General features: G+C 44.1%; 1 long non-coding RNA gene across 1 annotated transcript in view; it reads left to right on the forward strand.

Moving 5' to 3' along the window:
• Nucleotides 1–15,680, forward strand: part of LOC135283671 (uncharacterized) — a 125,647-nt gene that overhangs the window by 34,453 nt on the left and 75,514 nt on the right. The window lies entirely within an intron of this gene.

Consider the following 15,680-nt stretch of genomic DNA (forward strand, 5'->3'; position numbering starts at 1 on the left):
GCTTCTGTCCTGGGAGATATCCAAGCCTGGCTGGTGGTGGTCCTGGACAGCATGCTCTGGGTGATGTCCTTGAGTGAAAGTGAGGACTTCTTACTTGAAATCACATATGTGACAGTCCTTTTCTCCTTCCCACCTCCAAATCTGCCGCAGTCACTTTTGAAAACAATACTGAGAGTTGCCTCAGTTGCAGGGAAGCCCTTTTAAGTGTATGCCTGGCTTTGGCAGATACACCTTCCCAAGCAAACAATGAGATCAGCTGTGCTGAGCCTGAGAGTTCTCAGATGCTCTAATTAGGCTGATCTGGCTTCACCAAGCAGCATGTTTCTGTAACAGTCAGTAACTGATGCAGTCAAGCTGTTCCAACAGCAGGGTGCAGCCTCCTAGACTGGGCCATCTCAGGCTGATAATGGGAACTCTGCTGGGGCTCCCAGGCTCAGCCCTGCTGGGTACCCCTCCTGTCCCATGTGCTTTGTGTCTCTCACTCCTTCACCCAGCTGCAACACCTCTGCACCAATTTGACCCTGCACTGAGCCTGGTGGAGCTGCCTCTCTGCTCCCTGCAAAGTGAGTCCTGCCTGGAAGGAAGCCAGAGACCCTCAGGAAGAGATCAGTGCTGCCTGGGAATACACCTCTGTTAGCAGCAGCTATCAGGGAGGAGGACTTCCTCTGGCCCAAACAGCCTGTCACCTCTGCAAGCAGCAGGCTTATTTGGTGTGAAACTTACCAGAACTTGGGTAGCTCATAAGGCTTGAAGATTTTGCCAAATTCCTTGGAAGGAATAAAACAAAGGATAAAAATAAAAAAGGATAAAATGTATTGAAAGAAGGTGAGATGGAAGATGAGGAGAAGAGCTGTAAGGTGACCCCCTGACCAGCACAGTTAAAGAAGGTGATTTTCCTGATTTTCTCAGGAACTCAAGCCAAAATATTGTACCACTGAGAGTTGGAATGTTCCTCTCACGTTCACTGAACCCAGTGAGTCTGCAGCACCTGGGTCTGAGCACTGTCCTCAGCCAAACCCACAATGGCTGGCGGGGCCCTTGTCTTCCCAGTCTGGGCAGCAAGTAAATAGCTTCTGCTAATGAAGCCTTGGCTTTCTGAGGCAGGCTTTAGTTCCCTGGCAATGTAGTATTGGGTTGTTTGTCAGCATGCTGAATGCTGAACAGGCAAGCTGATCACGTCCCTTTTCCCTGGTCTGCCATGTCAATCAGGAGGTGGCACGTTCGCAGTCTCTGGGGAGGAGCAGCAGGAGCAGAAATGGGAATTAACAGCTTCAAACCCCACGCGCGTGAATGCAGGGAGAAGGGAATGTGAAATTCTGGACGACAGACTATTTTATTTTTTTAACTCACTCAAGCAGCAGCTGCATCCATGGAAACTTCCTGTGTGAGATCTTCCTGTTTGTTTTTCTCCAGGATTTCTGTGCTGGCGGTGTTGTCACCAGACACCACGTAACCAGTTAAAATTCGCTGCTCAGTTACATTCTCTGCTGTGGGAGACCTCAGTGCTCTGTGCCCCCTGGCCGTGGCAGAGGAGGGGCAGCCATGGCACTGGCCAGAGGCACAGATGGGCAGAGCAGGGGCAGAGGGTGCCCAGGGCAGCAGCAATGCCCCTGCTCCTGCTGAGGGCCCAGCCACCCTCCACGGCTGCAGTGCACAGACTGGCAGGGAGGACAGAATCTTTCAGCTGGTTTTCCCTCTTGAATCACTGAAGTTGTGCCAGTCAAACCCTTACATAATGCCCTAAATGTGAGCTTCCATCTCATGGGAAAGAGTATTTATGGGGAGTAAATAATATGTACGCAGACAAAGAGAAACAGAGAGGTGTGACAGAGCGATGAACAGGGCAGATAATTAAAAAGAGACAGTTGTGCTCCAGGAATAAAGAGAGTGTGATTGACAGCATGCTGCCTTGGCCATGTCACCCAGGTTCCATGTGATACAGCTGTCTGTAAGGGAAGGAAGCTTGCAGGGAAGCAGGACTGAACAGAACTACTCACAGAAGATGCTCTCGAGCTGAGAGTCGACATTTTCCAGTGGAGGAGTGGGCTGCTGGACTGCACAGCATAGCCAGGTCCTGCTCTGCTGCAAGTGGCTCTGTGCTGGAGGTGGACAGGGGGTTGGGACAGCATCGTTTATTTATTGGAAAGAATTTTTCAGAAGAATGAGTGAGCTGTTTTGAATGTGTCTTTCTGGTGTATGACCCTAAATGGGGATTCAGGAGAAAACCAGAGACACCCAGACTCCTCTCCATTTGTCTCGTTCATGAAAGCCAATTTCCTTCCCTTGCTTTATGTAATTGTCTTGTCCTCAATCTAATATTCCAGGCTTATGAGGAACAACAAATCAATACCCTCTTTTTTGAAAACTGCCAATTAATTAATTGCTGGTGTCTGCCTACATGCAGCAATCGCATTAGATGTCAGCAGTAATTAATTTTTAAAGGAAATTGTTCCTGCTAAATTTTGAACACCAGCTCAGATCCCATCTTTCCTGCATGTTCACCTGAAGGGATGTTAGGCTGTTTCCCACAGGGGCGTGTTCCCGACTGATGGGGTGAGGAGCAGGTGCAGCTCATGGGAAAAGTGGACAGTGACACATCTGCACGGCAGCTCTGGGGGAATTCTCACAGGACTTTTGCATTAAATATGTTGCTTTGGCTTATAAGAAGGTGAAAATACATGCAGAAAGGAAATAAAAATATATATGCCTTTTGAAAAAGAATAACCATCTTTACTAATGTAGAACAAAAATACCTGCAAGGTCTGCTTCTGCTGTTGAACAGACACATTGGCTGTTTTATCATATAGACTTAGAAGGAACATCAAATCTCAGCTTTTTTCCCGAATACAAATTAGTTAAAAAACAAACTATATTAAGCTCTCATTGTAAGACTTTAGAGAGACTAAAGGGTAAACAGGAAAGGAACTGCCTCTCTGCTTGCTTTTTTTCACCAGTGGGATCATGCATTTCCTAAAGTTTTACCAGATCACTTCCCTTCTCTGAAGATCCAGTGAGGAAGCTCAGTTGCATCTCACTGCCTCCTCCTGGCCAGGCCAGCTCCAAAAACATCAGCCTGTTCATTCAACACTGACTGAACCCTGGCCTCCTCACACTGCTGCTTCTTCACATCCCTGCTTGCAGCCTTCCCCCGCCTCTGGGTTATCATGGATAAACCATGCAGTTCTGACATTCCTGTAAGTTCCCATGGGAAGTACACACCTTAACATCTCTGGTGGGTACAAAGTGACTTGTGGCTGTCACTTTGCCCTCACCAAAACCCAGTGTCCCCTGGGACTGACCAGTGCTGCCGTATCGTGGTCAGGAAGGCGTAGAGAGATCGTCGTCCCAGCCAGCAGTGCAGGGGCTGCAGACTGCTGGGGTGTAACCAAGCAAACTGAAATTGAGCCAGGACACCAGTGTTAGCACACAGTGTCTAAAACAAATATCCAAAAGAGTCCAGATTCATGGCAGTTCAGCTGACTTCACAGCCCAATGACCAGCACCACCAGCCCAGGAGCACCACCACAGCGCCAGTGTCTGCTGCAAGCCACAAAATGCTTGCGAGGTGGCCTCTTGGATGGTTCTGCTGAAGTCCCCTGGCTCTAAGCAATAGGGAAGAGAAGAATACCTCTTGTCAACTCATCAGTGTGCTTTTAAAAATAGCCCTAGAAACTCTGGTGAAACCTTAGCTGATGGGTTTTTCAGTGGCTTCTGAATTTAAATAGTTTCTTAATCCAATGGCTTTTCCCTCTCCCTTTACATGTTGCCTCAGGGTTATTTTTGCAGAATCACTTGAATTTCTTGTAACATGAACAGATTCCAATGCCAGCAGCATTGATTTGCTGTGTTATATTGAGAATTAAGGAGTTGTTTTCCAGTACTGTTGCCTATAGTCAGAATCTCTTCCTATCCCAGTCTGTCCTCTGAGGGCTGAGCTTTGGTTTGCAGCCTGCAATAGATAGGGAAGGCAGGGGCAGTGCTTGGGGTGAGGCGGATTTAGTGCTGGCTTCCTTTTTATTTAACTGTCCTTGCTTTTTTTTCTCCTTTCCTCCACATTGACCTCTCTGTGCTTTCAGCAGCATCTGCCCTGCCCAGGAGGTGAGGCGGTGGCATCTGGCAGGAGCATCACTTCAGGTTCTGTACACAGGTACTGTTGGGGAGGCACACAAACTATGTGAACTATCTTCCACCAAAGCTATTTTGGACAGCAGAGGAGGATAGGGCCATGAAAACTCTTCTGACCTCTTGTTTAAAAACATTTGGAACAGCAGCATTCAAACAGTCTGGCAGAACATTTTTCAATAAATCTTGAATGTGGCAGTTACGTTTTCTGTACTGTGCTGAAAAAAGGATTACAGTACACTTACTGCAGAGACAGGAAGATTGATTCTCACTTGGAAAATCTGTCAGATTTCTTGATTTAGAGAGCTGATGATTGGTGGAGTGTTTAGGCTTGATTTATATCAAGTTTTCTTTCTCACTTGCTTGCTTTCTCACTTTTTTTCCCCTGCATGTTGTTTTAATGTTAACATGAGTTAGTCTCATTCTGAATTATTTTTCGTTTAACAGCTATTGAGGGGAGTTTGGATCTTTTTGATATTCAAGTCAAAACTCTCTTCTCTAATACCTGTTTGGTCAGAGTAAGAGGACTGAATTTCACTTACATGAGGTCTAAAAGTCACTGTACTTTGTGGTCAGAAATTGGAATCCAGCCCTTTACTCTGAAGAATGGGTAGATGCTTATTCCCTGTGGAAAAGCCTTCTTGGCCCCAGAGAGCTCTGCAACAGGTAGTCTAGACCTTTAAAGATCATGTTATTGTTTTCTTGGCCTAACCATCGGAAGGAAGGTAGATCACATCCATAATTCCTCCAAGTCCTGGTCTTGCTGTCAGCACTCTGAGCAGAGTTTGGCTCACAACTAACAGTGTCTGATAACCCTGACTGCAAATGAACACATGCTTGTCAAATGTTTAAAGATGGTCCTCCAAAAAATACATATTAGAATTTAGCATTTACACATATTTTGAAGGGAAATTCTTTGCTTTATATTCTCCTGCTCAAGCACACCATGTGGCTGAGCAGGGCAGTCAGTGAGTCATAGCTGTATGTGCATAATCTTCGTCTGATTGCATTGGTATTGAATTGCAGGTAGGGCATTGAAATGATTTTATAAAAATATCTTTGCAAGTATCTAATATTGATGGGAAGGTCATTGTACATTTGCAGTGAAGTTGTGTTTCTGCAGTGAGGTCAGCTCAGGACCAGCTCAGTCCTCTTGGCACCAGGGATGGGTGGAAGCCAAATGGTGCAGGTGGGAGTTTTACCCTTCATACAGCTTTCAGCTAATTAGCACACATCTAGATTAATCTCTTATTAAATCTTTCACAAACTTCTAACAATAAATGGATTTATAATTAACATAGGCATTCTTATTAAATCCATATTAGGGTGCTTGTTTGAGACCACTGACACTTAATTGGAGGTGTTGCTAAGTGCTTCTCCTTCTTCAACAGCAGTTGTGGCTCCTCCCTGAAAGCATCAGACCTGAGGCAGCTACACCCATCAGGAGGCTCCTCAGCTGGTGCTGAACTCAGAAACCAAACAAATAATCCAGGCCCACTCCTCCTATTTTTAGTGGCTGTGTGTGGTGTGTCTCTTTGTGCACTGGGTGTTTGAAGGCGATTTCAAGTTCGCATCCCAGTTCACAGATGGCTCTCAGAGCATGTCTCTCTCAGTCACTAATCATCCCTCCCTTAAGGAAGTGGGAAGCTATTTGGATGTGTTCTGGCCTTAGCCAAATTATAGGCAAAACACATTGTTCAAACCCTGCTTCTCACAAGCGAGGCCAGATCCTCAGCTGCAATAGCACCCTTTTAATTATACATGTGGAAACAGTTCTCCAAAATCCATCTGGTTTCCTTCACTTGCACCTAGAAACCTAGAATTACAATCAGCACTAAATTGTAGCTGGGATTGTATTACATGATTGCTTATATTATTGGTGCTGTTTCTGAATTTTCTTTTTCTACTCTTTTCTGAGGATGTGATAAGTAGTGCTCAGATAGAGTCCTATAGCTGCAGGCTGAATATCACCTTCTCAAATACAGTTTAATGGAACTTTCTTTCCTTTTGTACTCCCATGGAAATAGGAGTTGGGCTGGATAAGATCACACATGACTGTTACCATAATTTTGCTCTGTGTCAGATACGATCTCATCAGAGCTTGACAGTATCACTAATTTGAGAAAAGGGCACAAGCATTAGAGCTGAGATATGCACCCTTTAGCAATCCTTCAGTTTCTGGGGAAGGTCTCTGGAATGCAAATCATTGGGCATTATGCTCTGAAACGTTCCAATAACTTTTGAACCACAAAATTATGTGACTGTCAGAATTGAGGTCACTTCTACCCCTCCTCCTCACCCTGCTCCCCCATACCTGAATACAAATCTGAAAGATGTAGGCTATTAGTATTCCAATGGATTTCCTTTTCCATATGAAAAATGAAGGCTTCATTTAAAGAGTAATTTTCGTGTTAAGTTACCTATTTATGGTGAGTCCTGCACTCAGCTTGCATGAAGCAGATGTATAAATACTCTTTCTAACCAAGGGCTAAATCTTGGTCCTGGCTCTGAGAGAGTGCACAGGGAATAGGCCCATATGACTGGATAAAATTCCAACAGAGGAATTACTTCTCTGTTCTCTTGGGTCCCTGGGGGTATGTAAATTCTGCCCTCCTGGGCAATAAACCAGGATTTGCAGAAGAGCCTGGACAACTTAGGATCCCAAATCCTGCTGAATGATATGGGGGATTTCCAGCACTGATTTTCTGGGCATTTGAAAGGCCCTGGTGTTTGCTCCATGGGAGGCAGGTATCCATCACGGCTCTGGATTCTCTGCCTCCCCATCCTGCCCAAAAGGGAGAGATTTCTCTCTCTCTCCACAGGGAAATCAGCACTATAGAATTATTAATAGAGTTTATGGAGGTGGCTAAGCATGATTGAAAGGATGCTTGCAAATGTAGATAGAACTTGTCAGTGGCTCTTTAAAAGTGAGTAATACCATTTTAATTGTCGTCCTTACTGCTATAGATCACAATAAGGTTATGTTGATGGAACCATCAAGCATAGTAAATGCTCTAAGTACAATATGTTAGTACTAATTATAGAGTAATTTAACAACAATGTATATGGAGAGGGCAATTTTGCATGCCAATTCACCGTGGCAAATTTAATTGTATGGAAGTAGGGGAAAGCAAAATATTTTCAATAAAGAGTAAAATGACAGACACTGGGTGGCTTTTCCAGTGCTGGTGGCATTCCTGACTCCTCTTGAAAGGGTTGCTGCCACCTCAACCCACTGAGCATCCTTCTGGTACATGAATATTCACAGACCACAGGAGATCTTGGACAGTTTGCTGGCAGCAGCTCTGAGTCTCCTGAGCCAAAGCAGAAGTGTGTTATTCCTTATTGAGGCAGGTAAGCTTTGAGTGGAAGTGATGTGGAATGGTAATGGAGAATGCACAAATAGACCCCTGGGTCATTTCCTTTTTATTAAGTTGCAAGAAATCAGAAGCTGTTAGTGACTGAAATAAATCATCTATCAGCATTAAGCTTTTCACCCCTCTTTCAATTATTGCAATTTATAGAGCGGCAAAAGGGCTGAATTTAAGAGGCGTGTCATTGTTCTGGGTGAAATAAGTTCTCTTGCTCTTTGCCTCAAGGATATTTTTTTTATTACTATTGTAGTTGCCTTTCACTGTTCTGGACCCACAAACAGATGTTTGAAAATATTTCTTTATTCAGAATGATTACAAATTCTTCCTGAATTCTGAGAGTTGTTTTGGCAGTTCTGATACTGTTACTCCCAACAGAGATAGAAGCCTATGGTATTAATAGACCTTAGTTTTACCATCTGAGGCTTTTCCATGTTAAACTTCATTCCTGTTTTTACCAATCTTTTGGTAACCCTGCTCCAGTGTGAGGCTAACAATGCAGCTTCTGCTGATGGGAAAAGGCAGCTAAGTACTGTGACACTGCATTTATCTTCCTAATCTCATTATCACGAACACCTCAATTCTGTGCTAATTCAGAGCAGCATTTTCCCCTCTCTTTGTCCTTCTGTACTGAAAACCAAATCACTTGATGATTCCCTTGTCAGTTTTACTGCGCAAATAGCAATAGGCATCTCTTCAGACTTGTGACTTGCACTTTGAAATTGCTTTTAATGTTTTATTGCATGGACAGTTTATCAGTTTTTTAAACAACATTTTTATTACCTTGAAATGGCTGAAGATGATTCTCAGCAGTTGATAAACCAAAAGAAGTCTATTAGAAGTCAATAGAATGATGCTAACTTTTTGCCAGCTAAAGCAATGGTTCTTGACAGCCCTAGAACAGCAGATGACTGACTCCTGAACCATGTAACTGCCTGGCAAAGCTCAGGTAGTTCAGCGGGAGTTTATCTCAGAGGATGAGCCGTGCCGTTTGCTTCCTGGTAGGTGATACTGTACCATGGCTTGTGAGATTCACTCTCGGAGACAGAACACATCCCTCCCCTCTCTGGCCTGCAGAGATTTTTGATTAAGATCCAATGCTGGCTGCCCGTTCAGGGATGCCTGGAGTGTCACGGAGATGACAGCTCCCTAGCAGGGGAAGCACAGTGCTGCCAAAGCAATGACACGTTACAGGCAAGGGATTTCCCTGCGCGGCTCCCCTCCGGGTCCTGCTCGGCTGGGCCGAGTCAAACGTGCCCGAGCGCTTGTGCCTCGGAGCTTCTCCTCGCCGCCCGTGGTCACGGCAGTTCGGCAGCAGTTTCCCCGTGGCTCGGTGTTTGTGCGGAGCGGACTGTTGGTGACTCTCATTACATATGGAGCACTAGAGGTGGGTGTTCCACGTCCCAGCAAGGCCTGGGTCTGCTTCAGGCTGGGCGCTGTGGAGGGGAGGGAGCCGGGGGAATACGGGAGGCCGGGGGGATGCTGGAGCCTGAGGGATGCGTGAGCCTGAGGGGTACGTGAGCCTGAGGGGTACGTGAGCCTGAGGGGTATGTGAGCCTGAGGGGTACGTGAGCCTGAGGGGTGCGGGAGCCTGAGGGATGCGGGAGCCTGAGGGATGCGGGAGCCTGAGGGGTGCGGGAGCCTGAGGGGTGCGGGAGCCTGAGGGATGCGTGAGCCTGAGGGATGCGGGAGCCTGAGGGGTGCGGGAGCCTGAGGGGTACGTGAGCCTGAGGGATGCGGGAGCCTGAGGGATGCGGGAGCCTGAGGGGTACGTGAGCCTGAGGGGTGCGGGAGCCTGAGGGGTGCGGGAGCCTGAGGGATGCTGGAGCCTGAGGGATGCGGGAGCCTGAGGGATGCGTGAGCCTGAGGGGTACGTGAGCCTGAGGGGTGCGGGAGCCTGAGGGGTACGTGAACCTGAGGGATGCGGGAGCCTGAGGGGTGCGGGAGCCTGAGGGATGCATGAGCCTGAGGGGTACGTGAGCCTGAGGGGTGCGGGAGCCTGAGGGATGCGGGAGCCTGAGGGTGTGGATGCCCGGGGGGATGCGGGAGCCCGGTGGATGTGGGAGCCCAGGGGTGCGGGAGCCCGGGGATGTGCCAGCCCTGCCTCCCAGCACACCTGACTCCCGGGGCTGAATGAGCCGCTGAAGCACCAGCTGGCAGAAGCCAGGTTCAGGTGGTGGGCTCTGGGAAAGGCTGGACTGAGTCACACCTGAGCACAGGGAGAAACTGACCAGGGTTAATTAATCTCAGGTGTAAATGCTCAGAGCAGTGGATGCACTGGGCCTTCTTTGCCAGCATAGGGAACTTGCCTAAAGACTTATTTCAAGTTAGACAATAAGCATTTGCATCTGTAAGCAAACAGTTGTTAAATTTGCACAAATAATCAATTTGTTCCATCCCAAGGATTTCCAATCAATATTGCATTCCAACTGAGAGATAATATAATAAGCCATTATTAGAATAATGTTGTATTCGTTTGTTGATGCTCACAACTGACTGCAAATCTTTATTTTAATTAATTCTTAGATTAGTTAAATAAAAGTTTAAGTTAATAAATAAAGGTTAATTAGTTTTCATTCTGGTCTTTTTATAAAAATAGTTTTATTGTGCTCCTAGTACAGATAAAATTGGCAGGATTGACCAGAAATGGATGTAGCTTTTATTTCTCCACACTGGGGATGCAGGCCTGCTTTTATTTTTGAAAGCGATTTACAAATAACAATATGAGTTTTTGTAAAATGCTGTGGAAACAAGTTGCTTTGGAAGCTCCCCTCTGCATGGTTCTGATTAAAGGTGTTTTGCATATATGTTAATGCTTTAGCAATTTTCAACTTGGATGTATTTACACTTAGCATATGTCTTGTAGTGAGTGATTAAAATTAAGGATTTCGGCTTTTCTGACTTGAGAGAAGTGAGCTGCTCCTGGGTAAGGGATGTTCTGTAAAACACGAGTGTTCCTTACACAGCTCTGGAGAATGACAGTCAATGCATGGTTTGCATTTTCTTGTCTAATTATAATTAGCTATATATTTGCAGCAATAGCAAATTAAACATCATTAACAATCCTCGGTGAAATAATGCAGAAAGTACATTGAAAATAATTTTGTTGTGCCTCATTACATGGAGAGTGGGGAGAAGTGCATTAAGTGTTTGTAACAAACCTCTATGTTTACAAAAGCTCAGAACTTAATTTTGATGCTGCTGTAGATGTGAGCAGAAGATTTTGTTTTGTAACCCAGAAAAAAATTGAAATTTCCATTTATTTGCCCTTTTTACTTTTCCATATTGCTGCCACATAAGAGAGCTGAAGAGAAAATTTGTGGGTGCATGAATGTAAATAGTCTGAGGAACAAAACAGGCCCAGGAAGGATGTTGGTTTACCTTCAGTCACTCAAAACAAACAAACCATGAACTGGGTTTGTAAAGCTGAGGTAGTCTGAACTAAATCAAGTCTTTTCCAATGCACCTGCTTTGGCAGGTGCAATTTTTCTTCTTGTTGTTTATTTTTTTTTTAAGTTTATTTTCTTAATTTGGGACACTTTGAACATGGCCTTTTTCCACAGGCAGTTTTTGACAGAGCAGAAAGGGATGAAGGGTGCTATTGTTGGCATCTAACAGTTGGTCCTGCACCATTCCCTAGTGTCCTTGAGTGACCTGAATGGAGAACTGAGGAGCCCATGAAATGTACTGATCTTCCTCAGCAATGTAAATAACTGGAGAGGTGCTCAGGTACTAGGTATGGGCATCAACACAAAACTGGAAGACAGACTAAGGAAAGCTATAGATAACAACCTAGAAGCCTGGGGGAGAATCCTGTGTTACCAAAGAGCCTTACAGGATTTCTGTCCCTGGCAATTAGGACTAATCCTGTTTGTAGCTGGGAAGAAGTTGTCACAGGCAGAAGTTGTTGTCTCTCCCTTTCTGAATGAACATTACAAGAAGTGAACACTTGCTTAAAGCCCAGGCCTCCTTCATCCTTCAGACAGGAAATTTAGTCATTACAGTGCTGGGTGAAATGATATTTTTAGCACTGCCCAAAGAGCACAGAATTTGCATCTCTGGGCTATCCTGTGGCTCACAGCTATTCAGAAGTTCAGCTGTGGGGAGGGCACAGGCTTAAATCAGCCCACACAGTGTAAGGTACACTCTAGGTGCATCCTATGTATTGTTGTAGTAATTGAATACACCTTAATTTGTCTTCCATTTCTGACTACGTGGCCATTATTACCCTGAAAACTGGAATAACACCATTCTTTGATCCCCCAAGACTGTTACCATGCCAAGAAAATCCTTGCAAATATACATTTTGACTGACCTCATTCTTAGTCAATGGCAAAATGGCAGCTACAGTTTTATACATAATTGAAATGCTTAATTCTTCCCTCCTTTTTGGAAGACCTTATGCATGCTTGTAGTCTGACTGTTTTCTGGGTATTGTGTAGATGTTCCATACTGATGAGAAAAGTTCATGCTTGTTTTAGGTCACTTTTTTCCCCTGTGAGCTGTTTAATATTAATGATGTAAGTTGCTGTGTCAAAATATTAAATAATTGTAACCTGTACAGGAAAAGAGTTTTATTTTAACCTTTGAAAACTGTATTTACATGTTTTAGTATATATGAATAATGCATAAAGTTAGGCACTGAGGTTATTTTCAAAGTCAGCCATTTCAGAATCAAGCTGTAGAAAACAATAAGAGAGTGGTTTCTTTCCTCTTGCTCTCCCCCTTTCTCTAAATTCCCCGGGATTCAGGCAATAGCATTGAAGTCGAATGCCATTAGGATTTCTCACTAAACTTCAAAGCTTAATTTAGTCTCTGTTGGAATAAAGAGAGGCGTAAAACAGGCACATTGGAATCCATTTAAATGAGTGACTGTGGAAAAAAGTGTGTTTCTAAGAAAACAAATGTTCTGCACATTCTTTTAAGAGAAATCCTCCACCAGAGCACAGTGGCTCAGGTGCAGCTGTGCCGTCCCCTGGGGTGGTGGGTGCTGTCCCAGCTCTGCCCTCCCTGCTGCAGGGGGGAGTCCCAGCCCTGTGCCCCCCAAGGCAGGGCAGAGGCCCCAGGCAGGGACAGACCTCCTGGTCCCTGCGTGGGGAATGTGGGACCAGCTGCCCATGCAAACACACACACACACACACACCTGTTTGTGTGTGTTTGACAATTTTCCAGAACATCATTGTAATAGGGTAAGTCAGCATGGAAGATTTGGTTTATTTTCCAGCATATTTGATGCTTCATGAAAGATGCAGTTGTACTGCAGACTGCTCCTTTATAACCTCACTCATCAAAGAAATGTTCTTGTCATTAGTAAGGTGTTGCCTTTAAATCACTTCTCTCTGTGTTTTTCATTTATTGTGACTTGAATTTTTCCCTATGAAATGAGCTGTATAATTTTGCTAGGGTGGTACTAAGTGCTTTATTTCAGAAGTATTGTATGTTAATGCAGCTTCTGACATATCTAAAATCCAAGGTCTGTGATCGTCTGCTTTGCCTTCAGGATAAGCGCTAATAATCCAGTCACTGTGTGACTGCAGCAACTGCTCCAGATAATGCAGTTTGCTTCCAACACACCCCACCCATGCAGAATGGACCTGGATGGACCTGGAAAGGTCTCTCCACTGTGGTTCATAGGAGGAAATTATTTTTGTTATCAGTACTTTTAAGAGCTTGTGATTCCGTAGCCTCTCCTGCCCGCACACCTTGGAGCTCTCCATTGGGCACACTGAAAGGCAACGGCAGCAAGAGCATGTGGTCAGCTGGGTGCTGTTCCTGCACTGGGGCAGCACCTGAAGGAGTCTAGCCAAGGCTTTGGTGAGCCTTGAACTGCAGAAAAAAACCACCTGGTGTCTCCAGGGTGGGCAGGAGGCAAATTGGTACCTGCAGACCACCCTCCTGCAGGCAGGGGTGTGACAAGCAGGCTCCAAGAGCAGGGGCAGCACACAACTCTGCAGTAAGAGGGCAGGGAGAGACTGCATTGATGAGATCACATTTACTCAGTCAGAGCTGATTTAATTTAAAAATCTTTGGGCCTTTCCCATCATCTTAACTATTGCATAAAACATTTAATAATGCACTTCAATAGTATTCGTCTTCATCTGAGGGTTTGACACTGATTCATGTGATTAAGAGAAGCCATTCTCCTCTTTGCTGCTCTTTCAGGTAGCTTGGTCAAAACCATGCAGCCATTAGTGGTGATCATGCCCCATGTCTAGAAATGATACACTTCCTGATAAGATTTTAACATTTTCTGTGAATTGCTCTGTTTGTATGCATGATGGTATATGATGGTGCCCATAGTCTGAAGAACCAGGGTGTGTGGATGGTGAGTGGAGTCCTGTGATGGGAAAAGCTGCTGGTCTGGGAGCCAGCAACTGAAGATAAATCAGTGCTATGTAGAAGGAGCTGAGAGATGGATGTGTTTGCTGGTCTGAGTGCGCAGGAGGCTAAAAAATGCATCATGGTTCAAAGGGAAAGAGCTTATTTACAGTCCATTGTAATTGTACATCAGGAAATTTGTTAGACTAATTAAATGCTAATACAAAAAGGAGATTCAAAGGGATAGCTTCCTTAAAGATTGCTCTCATCCATCCAAGGTCAAAAGTAAGGTGTAAGTAATGCAGTTGGGAATTTGGGTCTTTCTGACTGAAGAAATGTCACAACTGACAAAAGCAGTAACTCAACATTTTATATTTGAACATCTCATTATATTGCAGGCCATTGGAAGACACATTAGGTTCCAAAAAGGTGTCATGTAAGGTCTCATGCTGATAATCCATCCTTTAATTATTTCATAGAGGTTAATATTGTTGCAGTGGTATTGTAGCTTGGTCTTAGCAGTGAGTAATGGATTTTAAAAGAAATGGGTTTAAAGGAAAATTCACAAAGCAGTGCCGAAAGACAGAACTGCTGGTGATGACATTTGTGATTTTTTTTAGGATTGCTTTAATGGCTTTATTTTGTAGTTGGTTTCCAGGAAGAAAAACCACTTTCTCTCCCATTATGCCCTCTCTTCTAGTATGGTTTACCCACTTTTTAGCTGCACTTCAATAGAGAATCTAGATTCCACCTTGTATAGTGTGGCTGTTGCTCACTTTACCAATCTCAAGTGTTAAGCTCTTCTTTTTCAAATGTAGCATCTCTGTTTTGTTCTGGTTGCCTGCTTATGATTCATGACTTCCTGAGGAAAACTAAAAGTTTGAGGGAATTGTAAGCACATTTCTTCCATTTCTAATATTTTGAATAGAAAATAAGAAGGCAAGTCTACGTGGAGTGAACATCAACATGGCTTTCAGTGGCATGATAGCTCCTTTTTTTTTTTTTTTTTTTTTTTTTTTTTTTTTTTTTTTTTTTTAAACTAAGACATTCTGGTTAATTAAAGCTAAGGGCAATAAGCACAGAGATGATTGAGAGGAAAATCTGCCTTGCAGGGGAATTGGGTAAGTGTCACAAAATATTTGCCCTGGCAAGATGGAGCTTGAGAGAGGATGTGATCAGTATCTGTGAACACTGATGAAGAGCTGTTTCAGCTAAAATGTAATACTGACCAAAAAAGATGTGGCAGGGAAGGACAGTGTAAACTATGCTCTGTCCAGGCCATTGGTGTGGATCATATACAATGACCCATGAAGTCCTTCACTATTCCTATGATCACAAAAGAGCCCTGGCAGAGCATGCAAGTGATACATTCACGTTTCTGTACATACAGATGTATAATGTGTAAACCGTGTATACATGTTTTGTACAAAATGTATAAAAATAAAGAGACAGCCCCTGTATCTCAGCTGTTAAGAAATGGCTGGCTACAATTTCTTTTTTTTTTTTTAAACGAGCTGATTTTTGGCATTACAGAGCTAATGCATATTCATAATTTTTGCCAGCTCTAATTTTAGCCACCCAGAGTCTTCATTACAGGACATATGTGTAATTAAATTGCCTTCTTGAGAGTTTACAGCCAGTCCTTGCTCACCATTTGCAGGTTTGAAATGATCAAAATGTTTTTTAAATGATTCTGTAATGCTAGACAAGATTGGAAAGGCAATATAATAAAATGTCATTCTCATAATCTTCATGTTTTGTGGTGGGCCCAAATCCTGGTTTGCGGTCTCAGGCAAATGTTTTTCAGTGAGGCTAAGAGCAATTTCTTTCTGTGAAGTATCTGTGCTCCTTCCATAGGCTGGGCTCAAA

The sequence above is a fragment of the Passer domesticus genome, chromosome 19, assembly GCF_036417665.1.
Source record: "Passer domesticus isolate bPasDom1 chromosome 19, bPasDom1.hap1, whole genome shotgun sequence".
In the NCBI taxonomy this organism is placed as follows: domain Eukaryota; kingdom Metazoa; phylum Chordata; class Aves; order Passeriformes; family Passeridae; genus Passer; species Passer domesticus.